Below are 12,223 nucleotides of genomic sequence, written 5' to 3' on the forward strand. Positions count from 1 at the left end.
ATCAGGCATAGGCTATGAAGCTGAAAAGAGAATTTTCACCTTTTGCCAGGTTTCAACCCAGACCTACACTTCAATTTTTCCACAATTCAGGAGCAGAAATCAGTTAGGCCTAATGAGGATAAGTTCAACTGTTAAGTCTCAATTTTAGAATAGATGCAGATATCTCAAAGGTTTCAGGTTGTTCTAATTGCCTTAAAAACAAAACAAATCAGTCTCAGAGAACACCAATATACTCTAAGCAATGAAGGCCTTTTTGTATATGTGCAAGAACAACTATTTTAATTTTGGAGGTATTTTTCTGATGGGAGTTCTTTGAGCATAGCCTTCGCAGCCAAAGCTGCGTGACGACAACGGCAGTAGAAGACTGTCCTGTTTTTGCCACGATGGTTTTAGTTAACGGAGGCGGATTTTAGGCGCGCACAGGCAGCACTTCAGCCTCTGATTTCACGCCTGGACGTGTCCGGCTTTGCCAGCAGGTGGCAGGGGCCGACCAGCGCTGTGCACCCGCTCTGGAAACGCGCCCGGGGAGCGCCGCGTCTGCCCGGCGAGGTGTCCCGCGGGGGGCGGCTTGCAGCGGGCGGGCAGCGCAAGCAGCCCCTGCGTGCCTGTGTAGGCTGGAAGAGAAGGGAAGGGCGAACTCTAGTTCAAGCCACTCTTTGTTTCCCCAAGGTTAAGCCCTGCTTACTAGAATAATCTTATCAGCTGAAACCGTTTCAACAGAACTGGACCCTTAACAAAATCGAGATGGAAGCGCTTGAAATATGGTAGAAGTTAGGTTATTGTAGACTTTAATTATATGTAAGCATGGCTAAACAGGCTTGGGAGGGGGGAGACCTTTGAAAAACCTGGGCATCTGGATTGTTATTTGTGTTACTGCTTAATTTACTGGAGTGCAACTGATCCTTCTGAGAAGAAGCTGGGCACTGTGCACAGAGCCTGACCTGAGTTACATCAGGATATCTGTAATGACAGCAGCAAAGCTGTTTTGGATATTTACCAGTACATGGGGTTCAAAGTCTCATTTGAGGGCCCCGATCTTCATAAGGACGTCACTTTCTACTGCTGAGAGACAGTTGATTGACACTGGATTTTTTATGATGTATAACAAAGTCTCTGAGCAAAGGACACGGCGGACAATAATAGTGGTTAAATCTCTATAACAAGAAAACATTTCTTTTGACAATTTAGTCTTTCTAATAATAAATGCTTTTGAGAATAAATAATGTTGCTATTTTTCTGTGCGACACAAGAAAGGGTTTTGACCTAGGGCAAAAAGAGAGGGCTTCAGTATTACTTACAGGCTATTCAGATGGTTGTTTAGGAGTAGCCACAAGGTTTACCTGCTCTTCACATTCATTGTCCAATATTTCACAGGAATTTGTCTAAAGAAATATGTGTCATGTACAGCTCTTTAAATAAACAACAGGAAAGTAATACAGGTCTCTGAATGATTAGGTCATCCCTAGCTGCTGCTTACACAGACAGAATAGCAACTGGAGGCTCAATTAAATTTCTTAATTAGAATTTAGCACAAAATTACTTGAATTTTATGAACATATAAGCTGCATTGCCAAGAGCCACATGTGTTTTATTTAAGAGGACATATAAATGTGGTGAGTACAACCTATTAGAGAGTCACAAGTGACTTCAAAAGAAGTAAGTAAATGGCACCTTAAAGAGATGTAGGGTTCATTTAATATTTTAACCTTATGCCATTCAAATAATTGAAATCTCAAATCTAAAGAGGACTTTGGGTAAGGCCTGACCTTGCAAAGCTATGAGTAGTCTTCACTAATGAGTGGAAAGGGCAAAATTCTTTGCAGTTTCCTGTGTATTAGATACTCAGTTGTTCACCATCATGCAGACTTTCTCTGTGTTCCCGGCAAACCATTAATGTAACTATTAGAAAGTTAAGCCCAGCTTAATCCTTCTTCTCATTGTTACTTGGCTGGTGACCTTCCTTTTGCACCATCAGTTTTGTTCTCATGCCAAAACTAATACCTAGTAAGGATAAAGAGCATTTCAAACCTTCACTTACAGGTTTGCTTAGCTGACAGTCTTTCTCACACAGCCTAGCTACATCCGCTATGTCATCACTGGAAGGACACTCTGCTGGATTCTGAAGCCTGCTGCTCATTGTGAAAGCTATAAAGTTCACTGCCAGATAACAAGACTGAAAGCTAATTCAGGAACTGTTTCTCAAGAGCTATCCTCTGGCCTCCTTCGTCAGAGTGAATGCACTCACTCACTGAAGCATCTTTTGGCAGCAGCTTTGGCCTCCCTCCAGCTGTTTCTCTCTTTTCAAGGATTTTCTTATTCAGTGACTGGTTGTGGTCTTTAAGCCTGGTTATCTTGTACAAGGAGCCCCACTGAGAAAAGAAGCCTTTCCTGCCATGGAACAGCCAAATTAAAGCACATTTGTAAAAATCATAATTAGAAGGTCCTGTCCTCCCTGTGAAATTATCTTTTTGGAGGGATTTGGAAGCACAGACTTTTCTTTTGTACCATGTGACACAAAAGCAAATACATTGGAATTAAAGCTGAATTAAAATAATGTAATTAAGTAGGACCTTTGACTGAGTTTATTCACCCCCCTGACTGGGCATGTGTACTTTCAAATTTTGAAATAATTTTATGAGGGGTTTTGTGCTTTTATTAGTTGCCATCTAGCATTCGGTAGCATTGAGCAGATACCATCTGCAGTGACTCCATAGGCAGTGATTAAATACAAAGCTCCAGACTTCAAGGCTCCAGCAGAAGGAGAGAAAGAAATGGCAATGAGGAGAAAATCCCCATCTTAAAATGAAGGCAAAGAGAACCTGAATGAAATACTTCTCCTGTGGGATTAATCACATCTAAAGAATCAAGGTAGAAAGTACAGTGAAACTCTTTCTGCATAAATCTTGTGCTAAAGAATATCCTTTTGATATGCCCAGACCATGGCTCTTGACAAGCTGTTTGGCCGATGCTTTTCCATGGAAGGCAGGTTTTAAAGGATTCTTGCTCCTCATATCCTTTCTGTACTAATGATGGCAACTGCATTGCTTTGCTCATTAAATATATTTATGCCCACTATTTCAAGATTAACATATCACTGTGCCAACATAGGGCAACGCTATTCAACACTTGCTTCTCCTGTAAGCTGCTTCTAGTCAGAAGCCTTACAAAAAGACTTTATGTTTTGTTTCCTATATTTAAGTTTTTCTGAAGTACTCTGAAATTGCTTGCTCACCTCAGATGCAGCACTACCAAGATGTAAATACTATGCAAACAGAATGCCTTGGTTTAGCAACCATATTGGTTCAGATCTGCTCAGAGCATGACAGGAGAAAGCCCCTGTAGTAATTGCTTGTTTGCTTCTCATAGCAGATATGTATTGCTACTAGCCAATATGGCACCTTATAGAAATATTTTTGAACATTTCCAGTGCTCATCCAGACACACAAGCTCCTATTGTTTTATATATACTGCCAAAAAGATGGAATTCCTCTTTGTGAGCATAGAAATGCATATATTTATACTGGTATGGCTTGTTCCTAGAAGGGTTAACATGGTGTGATTAGAGAAGGGAGATTTAATCACTGACATTATTTTAGATAACCAATAGGGTAGAATGATGTTAAGCCTCCGGGTATCTGCAGTGGGGATAAAGGAGTTTGCATTGTCATGAATGTGTGTGTAATATATTCTCAGGTCCTTAGGGAATAGCATACTCTCCTGCTATCCCACTGAGTCCAGGAAGGATATTGGCTAGAAAGGCACAGCTGACAGGAGTCAGTGGGCATGACAGGGACAGTCAGGACCATTAATCCTGTGTATTACAGAGGGAACCCTGTTCTTAAAGAAAAGGTGATAATGGGCAAATTTGGTTTGGTTTCTTGTGAATGCTATGAAGTATCTTCTGTTTCTTTGTTATCCATGAGGATCAAAGCATTTGAAGTATTGCTTCCAGTGTCAGACCTTGGAGAAGTAATTTCCCCCCCTCCCATGGAAGTGCTGTGGGAAGACAACACACTCAACCCAGAAAGTGCCTTGGACACACAGTGCAGCACTGTGAATGTGCAGCTTGCTATGCTGGATGCTTAGTGTGTCCAGCTGAGTGACCTCTAGGGTCATCTTCCTTTCCTTTCCCACCACAGCCCCCTTTCCCTTCAGTCACCAATGACCATACAGGGAGGTCAAGTTACTAGCTGAGCAGAGAAGCAGTAATGGCAACAAATGAATTTAGCTATCTAATAAATATTTGTAAAAGCTATAAATAGCTGAAGCATACATTAGATTTTATTTACAATAGCATGTCCTGGCCTTTTCCTTTATACTTTTCACTTGGAAGCAGAGCTTCTCGATAATATGGGAGTTGTTCATTTGGAATTAAATTTTCATAAGAAATAAAGAGCACCATGCTTTACAAAAATTTCTGTCAGAAATCCAGAGACTGTGAATAAGATGAAGTGTTATACTGAAGGTACTGGGAACGCAGTATTTAAGAGCTATGTTAAGTCAGGAATGTTTTCATAAAATCTGAAGAAAACTTAGGACTGGTAGAAATGTCTTATCCTCCAGCAATTTTTGAATATTTGAGAGAGAAGGCAGCTCTCTGCCTTGATTTTGCTTTCCTTGGAAAGCAAAGGATATGCAAAAAGATGTAAGGAGAATCCCTGCATCTTCTCAGTTTAATTTATGAACAAGGGATGACTTGGGGGTCAGAGCATCAGTCTGAAACTGAGTCAGTGTCATACTCATACTTCTGCCTGAGCACTTCCTGTATAAACTTGGTACATTATTTTTGCACATGATGCTCTGAAATTCCCAGAGATTTCAGTTGCTTTGTTTTCTTGATGTTTGCCAGCTAACATTATGGCCCGTGTTCTTTGCTGCTCTGTTTCTTTGCTTGATTCAGAAGCAAAGAGGAATAAGGGGGATGGTGTATGCAGAGAGAATATAATAATGAAGGGGAAAATCACGTAATCGTTGCATTTAGATTTTTTTTTTCCTTCTTCTTTTCAGCTGAATGCACCGGGAATCGTTCTGGCTTGCATTTTGGATGAAGCAGCTGCTTGAAAGTCTGGTGAGAGGAGGCAGCTGTTTGAAATACGCACTCTGGTTAACGCGTTCAGGCCAAGCCCCGTATGTGCAGTCGCAAGGGTGCTGCTCCCAGAGGATTCCCCTGGGTAACTTCCCTTTGAAGAGCAGCCTCCCTGCTGAATTCAGCACCTGCTACTGTCTCCACTTCGAAAATGGAGGCATGCTAGTGTTTCTGGGGTCGAAAGAAGGGTATCCTGAGAATACTGTGGTTCTCAGTCTCAGTCGAAGAGGTTAAAGGAGCCTGCTCGCGATTTTCGTGCAAGCCTGGCCTCTGGCTGATGCAGGACATCACGGTTTCCGGAGAGCTGGCATTAGCAGCACGTCTCACTGCAGCCCCCAGGGAGGGTGGCAGTCACCACATGTGGTTTATCGGGGGGGTAACCGAGGTGGCAACGGGGCTGCGGGAACCCTCCTCCTGGTGCCACCACCGCCGCAGCCGTGAGGAGATAAGAACTACAGCGGAACCGAACCGCAGACGGGCGGTGGGAGGTGCATCGCCCCTTGACGCATCAGCGGGTCCCCGGGGCCGGGGGGTCCCGAGGTCCGGGCGCTCCCCGGCCGCGAGCCCGGCGCGGCAGCGGCCGCCGCCTTCCCGCCGCACCGCGCAGCCGAGCCCCGGCGGGGCGGGCGCAGCGCCGCAGTGGCACCTCGGGCAGCCAATCCTGGCACGCCGTCCCCGCCGCGTCAGCCAATCGGAACCGACAGCGAGAGATTGGGGGCGCCAAAGCCCCGGCGTGAATAAACCACCCGGGACCTGTGGGGCGGGGATGGGCGGGGCCGAGGCTTTGACGGGCGGCTCCTCACACCAATCCAAAGGCCGGGCTTCGGGGCGCCTGGCCAATGGGCCGCCGGAGTAGGCGTGGCTGGCGGTGGGGGCGGGGGCGGAGCGGCGGCGGCGGCGGCGGCGGTGCTGCTGCTCGGTGGCGACGGGCGGCGGAGGAGGCGCCGGAGGGAGGCGGCTGCGGGTAGCAGGTGAGCACGGCCGGGCCGCGATGCGGGGAAGGGCCTTCGCTGCAGCGGCCGGTGGCCGGAGCCGCAGGCGAGCGCGACGGGGCCGTGCCAAACCCCGCGGGGCGCGGGTGGGTCCGGCGGCGGGGGGGGGGCGCCGGAGGCGGGGGAAGCTTGTGGGGCCGGAGGGGATGAGGGGGGGCAGGGGTACTCCGGGAAAGTGCGTGCGGAGGCGGGGGGCGATGTGGGGGCACCCTCCGGTCCCCGCCCCGGCGGGGGGCGGTGGGGTGGGGCGCGATCCCCGCGGTGCGGCGGAGCGGGGGCCCGGCGCAGGTGGAGCCTGCGGGGGGCGGCCCCGGCACCGAAGGGCCCTGCGGGGAGCACTGAGCCGCCGGCCCGAGGAAGCGACCCCCGGGGCGGCGCCGCTCCCTGGGATTCTCCCGGGGCTGCCTCCCGTGCCTGCGGTCTCTCCTAGGCCTTGAATCCCGGCCAGGTTTCCGTCAGAGGGTCCCTCCGGCCCGGCCGCTCCCGGGCGCTTTGTATCGCTTGCCGCCCCTGCGTGGCCGTGGGAGCGAGGGGGGCTCCGGGCAGGAGGGGCTTTCCCGAACCCGCTACCCCGTCTCAGCTGGGGCTCGGCTCTGTGAAGTTCGGGAGGCGTCGGGACGAGGCTTTTGGGCGATGGTGCTGACGACCCGGTCTGGCAGCGGGAGTTGTAGGGGAAAGGGCCCCGTGAGCGGCGGGGCTCGTCTCTTTTCACCCGGTTCGCGGCTTGGCCGGTGCCTCGGTGCGTGTGCAGCAGCTCGCCAGGCTGCACAAAGAACAGCCGGCCGGGTTCGGCCCGTCCTGCGGGCCGAGGAGGGATGGATGAGCAACAGCGTGCGGGGCGGGGGCTGCGGTGCGCCCGGGGAGCATCGCTCCGGGCTCGGTCGGTCACGAAGGGTTAAAATGCAGCTCCCGTTCGGAGAGCCCTTAACTCCTTTTATTGCGCTCTTGGAGATGAACATTCTTCAAGAATGAAATGATTTATCCCTCACAGTAGAGTTAATGTCTTGCAGCAGCTCTGATCTACAACTCCTTCGGTCCAGTAGATTTATATAACCTGCTCATTAATGGTTTATTGAATGATAAGGGAGCTTTTCTGTGTGCTGCTGTGTTTTATGTGTTGTTGTCAATATTTCCTAATTCAGCTGTCCGGAGTAGGAAAAGCTTATAGTTGTCAACAATGTATATTTCTACCATTTAAAGGATTTCGTTTTGCTCTCGTTTTGTATTTTTGATCATTCTGCATATCGAGATAGGCTCCTGAATGAAGAGAGTGAATAAAATGGAAGGCACAGTCATTGTCTTTGGCTACAGTAATACTCTAAGTATGACTTGTAACAAAAAATGTAAATATTTAAATGGATTTCTGACTCAGTTCTATTTGACTTATTGATCTATAGTTACTGCTAAAATGGTCTTTATGATTATGCAGAAGTTAATAGTTACCATAGAGAAAGAGATTGTTTTTCAGCTCATCAGTGAGTGTTTTCCATTTCTTCATCTCTTGGCAATTGTCTGTGGAAGTGCTGTTTTTTTCCCCTTAGCAAAAGTCTTACAGAAGAAATAAGGATGTGAACAAAGTCCAAAACAATGAATTTCAGATGTGTTCATTCTTGCCTGTGATTCTAGGAGTCTTGGTACCCTGAGTTATCCTACAGTAAAAGCTTTTTAATCTGTAATTGCATATAGTGTTGGTTTTAAGCCTCAGTGAAAATTCAGATTTACAGAACTCTAAACCTAACACATAAAATATTTTTTTCCTAAAATATACATGAGAAATGAAATTCAAATGAACAATTTAAATCCTTACTAGCAGAAAACTTATTTTTTATCCTTGGAATTACTTTCCTGCATTTATTATTTAGCTTAAATGTGTGGAAACTGAAGGCGCATGTAAACTAGATAGAGCAGACAAGTTTGTTTATGTTTTCACATAGTGTTGTGAAACCTTCTGATTTTTTGTTACCAGTTTGACAGCATTATGCATTTGGGAAGAAACCTAAACCAACAAGCCACATTGGGCTCTTAAAACTTGCCAGACTTCTAAATCTTACATTTTGTAGTTTGATAGAGCTGCTTGGTGTCGGAATGATCTGTAAGTAATTTTCTTTCCTACCATAATGGGTATGATGGATTAAAAACTTTCTGAAATGGTACTGAAAGTCTTTGCAGAAGTGCTTCCTTCCCCAGGAATTGAAGCTATTGGGAAAAATATACTGTAGTATATTTTTTATTGTGTGTTTGTGAGAGCCTATTATGTGAAGTATGTCTTGAATTCTGCCTATAGCTGGTTTTATTCCACTAGTAATATTGATGGAACTGCATAGCACTGGAAAAAAAAACGCTCTAATGCTATAGAAATGTAATCTTTTGTACTCTGGAAAAGATGTTTTAAAGAAACTGTCAAGTAAGAGACTGGCAGCCAAAGCTAGTCTAATTAGTGACTTTTTAGTTGTATCCTACTTACTGCACTCATCTACTTGTCTGACATTCTGCTGACTTTGTTCTTTCTTTAGGGGAAGGGTCAAAGTTCACTTATATTTTTGTTTTGCCAGCTTGGTTTAAACTCATGTGAAATATTGTCCTTAGTCTTGTTTTTGGAGTTTGCTTTGATTGGTGAACATACATTAAAATTACAGCTTTCTTGTTAAGTCTCAGTTGATCTCAAAATATTAATAAGTGAAATTGGACCATATTGCCTGTCTTTTCCTGCAGAATACCAAGCATAAATTCAATCAAGCTAAGACTTAACGTGTCCTCTACAGTCGTATTATTGAATTACCACCACAGCAGCTTTGATTTTTCTGCCGATGCTTTCACCAAAAGGATCTGTTTTCCCCTGTTAGTCTTTCTTTGCTGATCCAGCTGAAAATGGCTGTACAGAAAAATGTTAAGCTTCAGTTGGATCAACTGCCTGAACTGACTTCATGGCTATACAAATGTTATTGCTTGCATAGGAGGAGGAGGCGGCTGTGACCACTCTTTGCTGAAGCAGCTCAATTTTAGTTTTGCCTAATAGTTCTGCCTTGTCAATGGACTTGGCAGCTTAAACTGAAGCTGTGGTGGTTGTGTCTCTTTCTTGACTGTGCATCTTCAGCTGCTGGCAAGGAGACCTTTGCTGTGAGTTAAGTGAAGTCAGGGAGTTAATCAGGTGTTTAATTGCTTTTTTTTTGTTTTGTTGAATTTTGGCTGGATCATGTATCTGAACTGGCTGATCATCCAGGTTAGAGAGTGGAAATGGGACTTAGGTTGAAGTGGGGTTGGAGATGGGGCTCTGATTGAAATTTCTTGGAGCTTTTCTGGAACCATACATTTCCATCAACATGACCTGCGTTAACAAGGACTTATAGCAAAGTGTTTCAAGCTGGCTTGGCAGGTAAAAATCACAATAAATTGGAGAGTGTTCTTCCATTTCTCTCAGCTGGCATGTTGATGTGGGTGGTAACAGTAATGAGCAGAGGATTCGGAACTAGGGATGTGCTCAGCGCAGTAACCTCAGACTGACACAGCTGTGTCTGGAAGGGGATTTGTTCTCATCATAAGTGTGGGATCCATCAAATGCTCATTTTGAACTCATGTTCTTTATGGTGTATAGTTAAAACAGATGTTGCATCAGAAAGAACAAAATTTTAATAATAAACAAGATCAGGAAGACTTTTCTGTTCTGCTGTGCAGGATGTGGCTTTTGTTGTTATTTTGTGGGTTTTGTTTTGTTCGTTTTTTTTTTTTCTTGTTTCTTTTTTTTTTTTTTCCTTCATTTTTATTGAGCAAGACTTGCATCTGGCAGATACTAGTTTGGATGTATAAATGGCATCATGTCATATATAGCTGCAGTTAGACATTCATCCAGACTTCTCTGAAGCATGTAGTTAGGAGATAGCACCGAAAATGTGAATTGCTTTGTTTGGCATTTGTCTTACATAGTAATTCTTTGTGGAATCCTGGTGTTCTGTAGTAGTAATTACCAGATGTGATGGCTTTAAGATGTTTCTGTACGGTAACTTTGGTTTCTGCAGAGTTGTGACTGTAAGTGTGTCAGGACAAATTCATTTGTGTGTGAGAAATTGCTTAAAAGGAATACATATGCCAAAATGTAAAGGTGCTCTTGAGGAAAATATAAAGCCATTAATTTCAGAGTCTGGGGATCTGAAACAAGCTCTTGGCTTCTTTGAGTACTGAGTCTGTAGGATTTTTGAGATTTTGCTGGTGGGCTTTAATACTGAAGCCAGAACCAAAGTTGTTGTCTTTCTAAATGAAACTGTGGTTTCAAGTACAGTATATTAAAACTTGGACCAAACTGTTTGGAATCTTTTTCTGATTACCTTTCATTTTCTGGGAAGCAACAAACTGGAACTTCCTGGTGAACTGGATTATAAGCAGTATACCTAGAGAGTTTACTCTTCAGAACTGCTTTCTGTAGGTGTGTACTTGGTCATTGGCCTGGGCTTGTTCACTGATCTAAGAGCTGCAAGTGTTACTGAGACTAAGAAAAAACCATGTACTTGGCCAGAACCACTCTTACTGCATGCTAGCTGTTCTGTTTGGATGTGACCACTCTTAATGAGTTTATTTTCCTGAGGCAAAGGCTCCAAGCATCAATGATGTCTCTTTCCTTCTTTTTATGTTGTTGCAACTTCATTAATGCAATTCAAGCCTCTGTTGAGGCTCTACTCTCAGGGGTGGACTGATTTTAGACTGTTAAAGAAGCTTGTTTCTGTAATCCACCAGGACTGGAGATACCTGGGCATTTCCAGTGCTGTGCAGTTTGCTGATGGGCACCACTGAGCATATAGGAGCCAAACTCTCCTCGTTATTCAGTGTGCCTTGTAGTACTGAGTGGCTCATAAATGCTTGGATCTTTAGTTAGCTGATATCTTTGTGTGTTGCCTAAAGATTTTGAGTGAGGATAGTCTTTTTTCAAAGACATTAATTCATCAGCTGCTGTAGTAAAAATCTGTGGAGACATGTGAAGGAATTTGTTCCCCATATGGAGGAATGACACAAATAGAAACGTGGTTCACAATTAATATAGGCTGGGTCTAGCTTTTGTTTAGTAACCAATGATAGAAGTGTTGGATTTATGTTTTCCCACAGTATAAGGGAAAAGCGTGTTCCTGCCTTCCAAATGTGTTTAACAGCAAACTTCTAATTTTGTTCTTGTGTGTTTTTTTCTGGAACCCAGTAGCACAAGACCAGTTCACATGAAGCAAGGAGCTGAATACCATAGTTTCATGAAACTTAATTGCCTTTATTTTTTTCTCTCTCTAATATTTGTTTCTTCCTCAAATTTATTTAATCTAAATTCTGTGGGGAAAAAATGGTGGGTAACTTTTTGTTACAAAAAGACAGTTGTTATTAATTTGATTTGTACAGGTGGCTGTAACTGTAGAACTATAGAGCTCTATAGGTTGTGCTTTGAGGGTTGTAGCTTCCTCATATCTCAGCTGTGGGTCAGATGAATTTTCCAACGTTTTCCTGTGTTTTACTACTACTATGCCTTTAGCATATACTTTTTTTTTAAAGGCTAGCTATTTTATTGTCAGGGTCTGCTTAACATGGTATTTCTGCTGACTGTTTTTGATTTAAAAGCTTGAGATGTGGCAGTGTTTCCAAAGAACCTGTGAGGCTTAATCTGGTCTAAAAAGTCTGAGAAAGAATTTACCCATCATTAGTGTAGTACTAGTCAAGGTTTAGTGCTTTGGGCTGGGCTGAGGTTCCTGTGCAATTTCTTCCTTGTAGTTCTGATCAGTGCAGAGTCTGTATTTATGTTGAGCCATCACATTTCAAGTTGAAATGTACATCAAATTCCCTAACCCAGTCTGAAAATCTGAGTATGAGAATTAGATTGTCTAGTTTAAGGTCTTACATAAACCAGACTTTACAGGATTCAGTGGCTGTGGTATTGGTTTTGCTTTTTGTATTTTAGCACATACCTACTGATAGAGTGGCTTTTTGGGGGTTTCTTTCCTTCCCCCACTGCTATTCATTCATAGCAGTGTTTTGCTTGGTTGGGAAAAAAAAGTTTTCCATAAAATGGCTTGCCTTCTCCTGTCGCAAACTTTCTCTCACTTGCATGAATTTGGTTGATTTGATAGTGTATTGCTCTCTTTCCTCTCCTGCATTTCAGGCAAAAAAAATTTCAAAAAAC

At 44.1% G+C, this 12,223-nt stretch overlaps 1 protein-coding gene across 15 annotated transcripts in view; it reads left to right on the plus strand.

The window, feature by feature from the left end:
• The first annotated feature begins 5,047 nt into the window (after positions 1 to 5,047).
• NUMB (NUMB endocytic adaptor protein) overlaps positions 5,048 to 12,223 on the plus strand; it is a 90,902-nt gene continuing 83,726 nt past the window's right edge. For 7 of the 15 annotated variants that reach the window (XM_030274366.4, XM_030274371.4, XM_012574212.5 and 4 more), the window contains exon 1: positions 5,905 to 6,057. The gene's annotated coding sequence lies outside the window, so the exon portion shown is untranslated. The other 8 variants (XM_072930033.1, XM_030274374.4, XM_072930039.1 and 5 more) reach the window with 4 other exon arrangements.

Source organism: Taeniopygia guttata, chromosome 5, assembly GCF_048771995.1.
Source record: "Taeniopygia guttata chromosome 5, bTaeGut7.mat, whole genome shotgun sequence".
Taxonomy (NCBI): Eukaryota; Metazoa; Chordata; class Aves; order Passeriformes; family Estrildidae; genus Taeniopygia; species Taeniopygia guttata.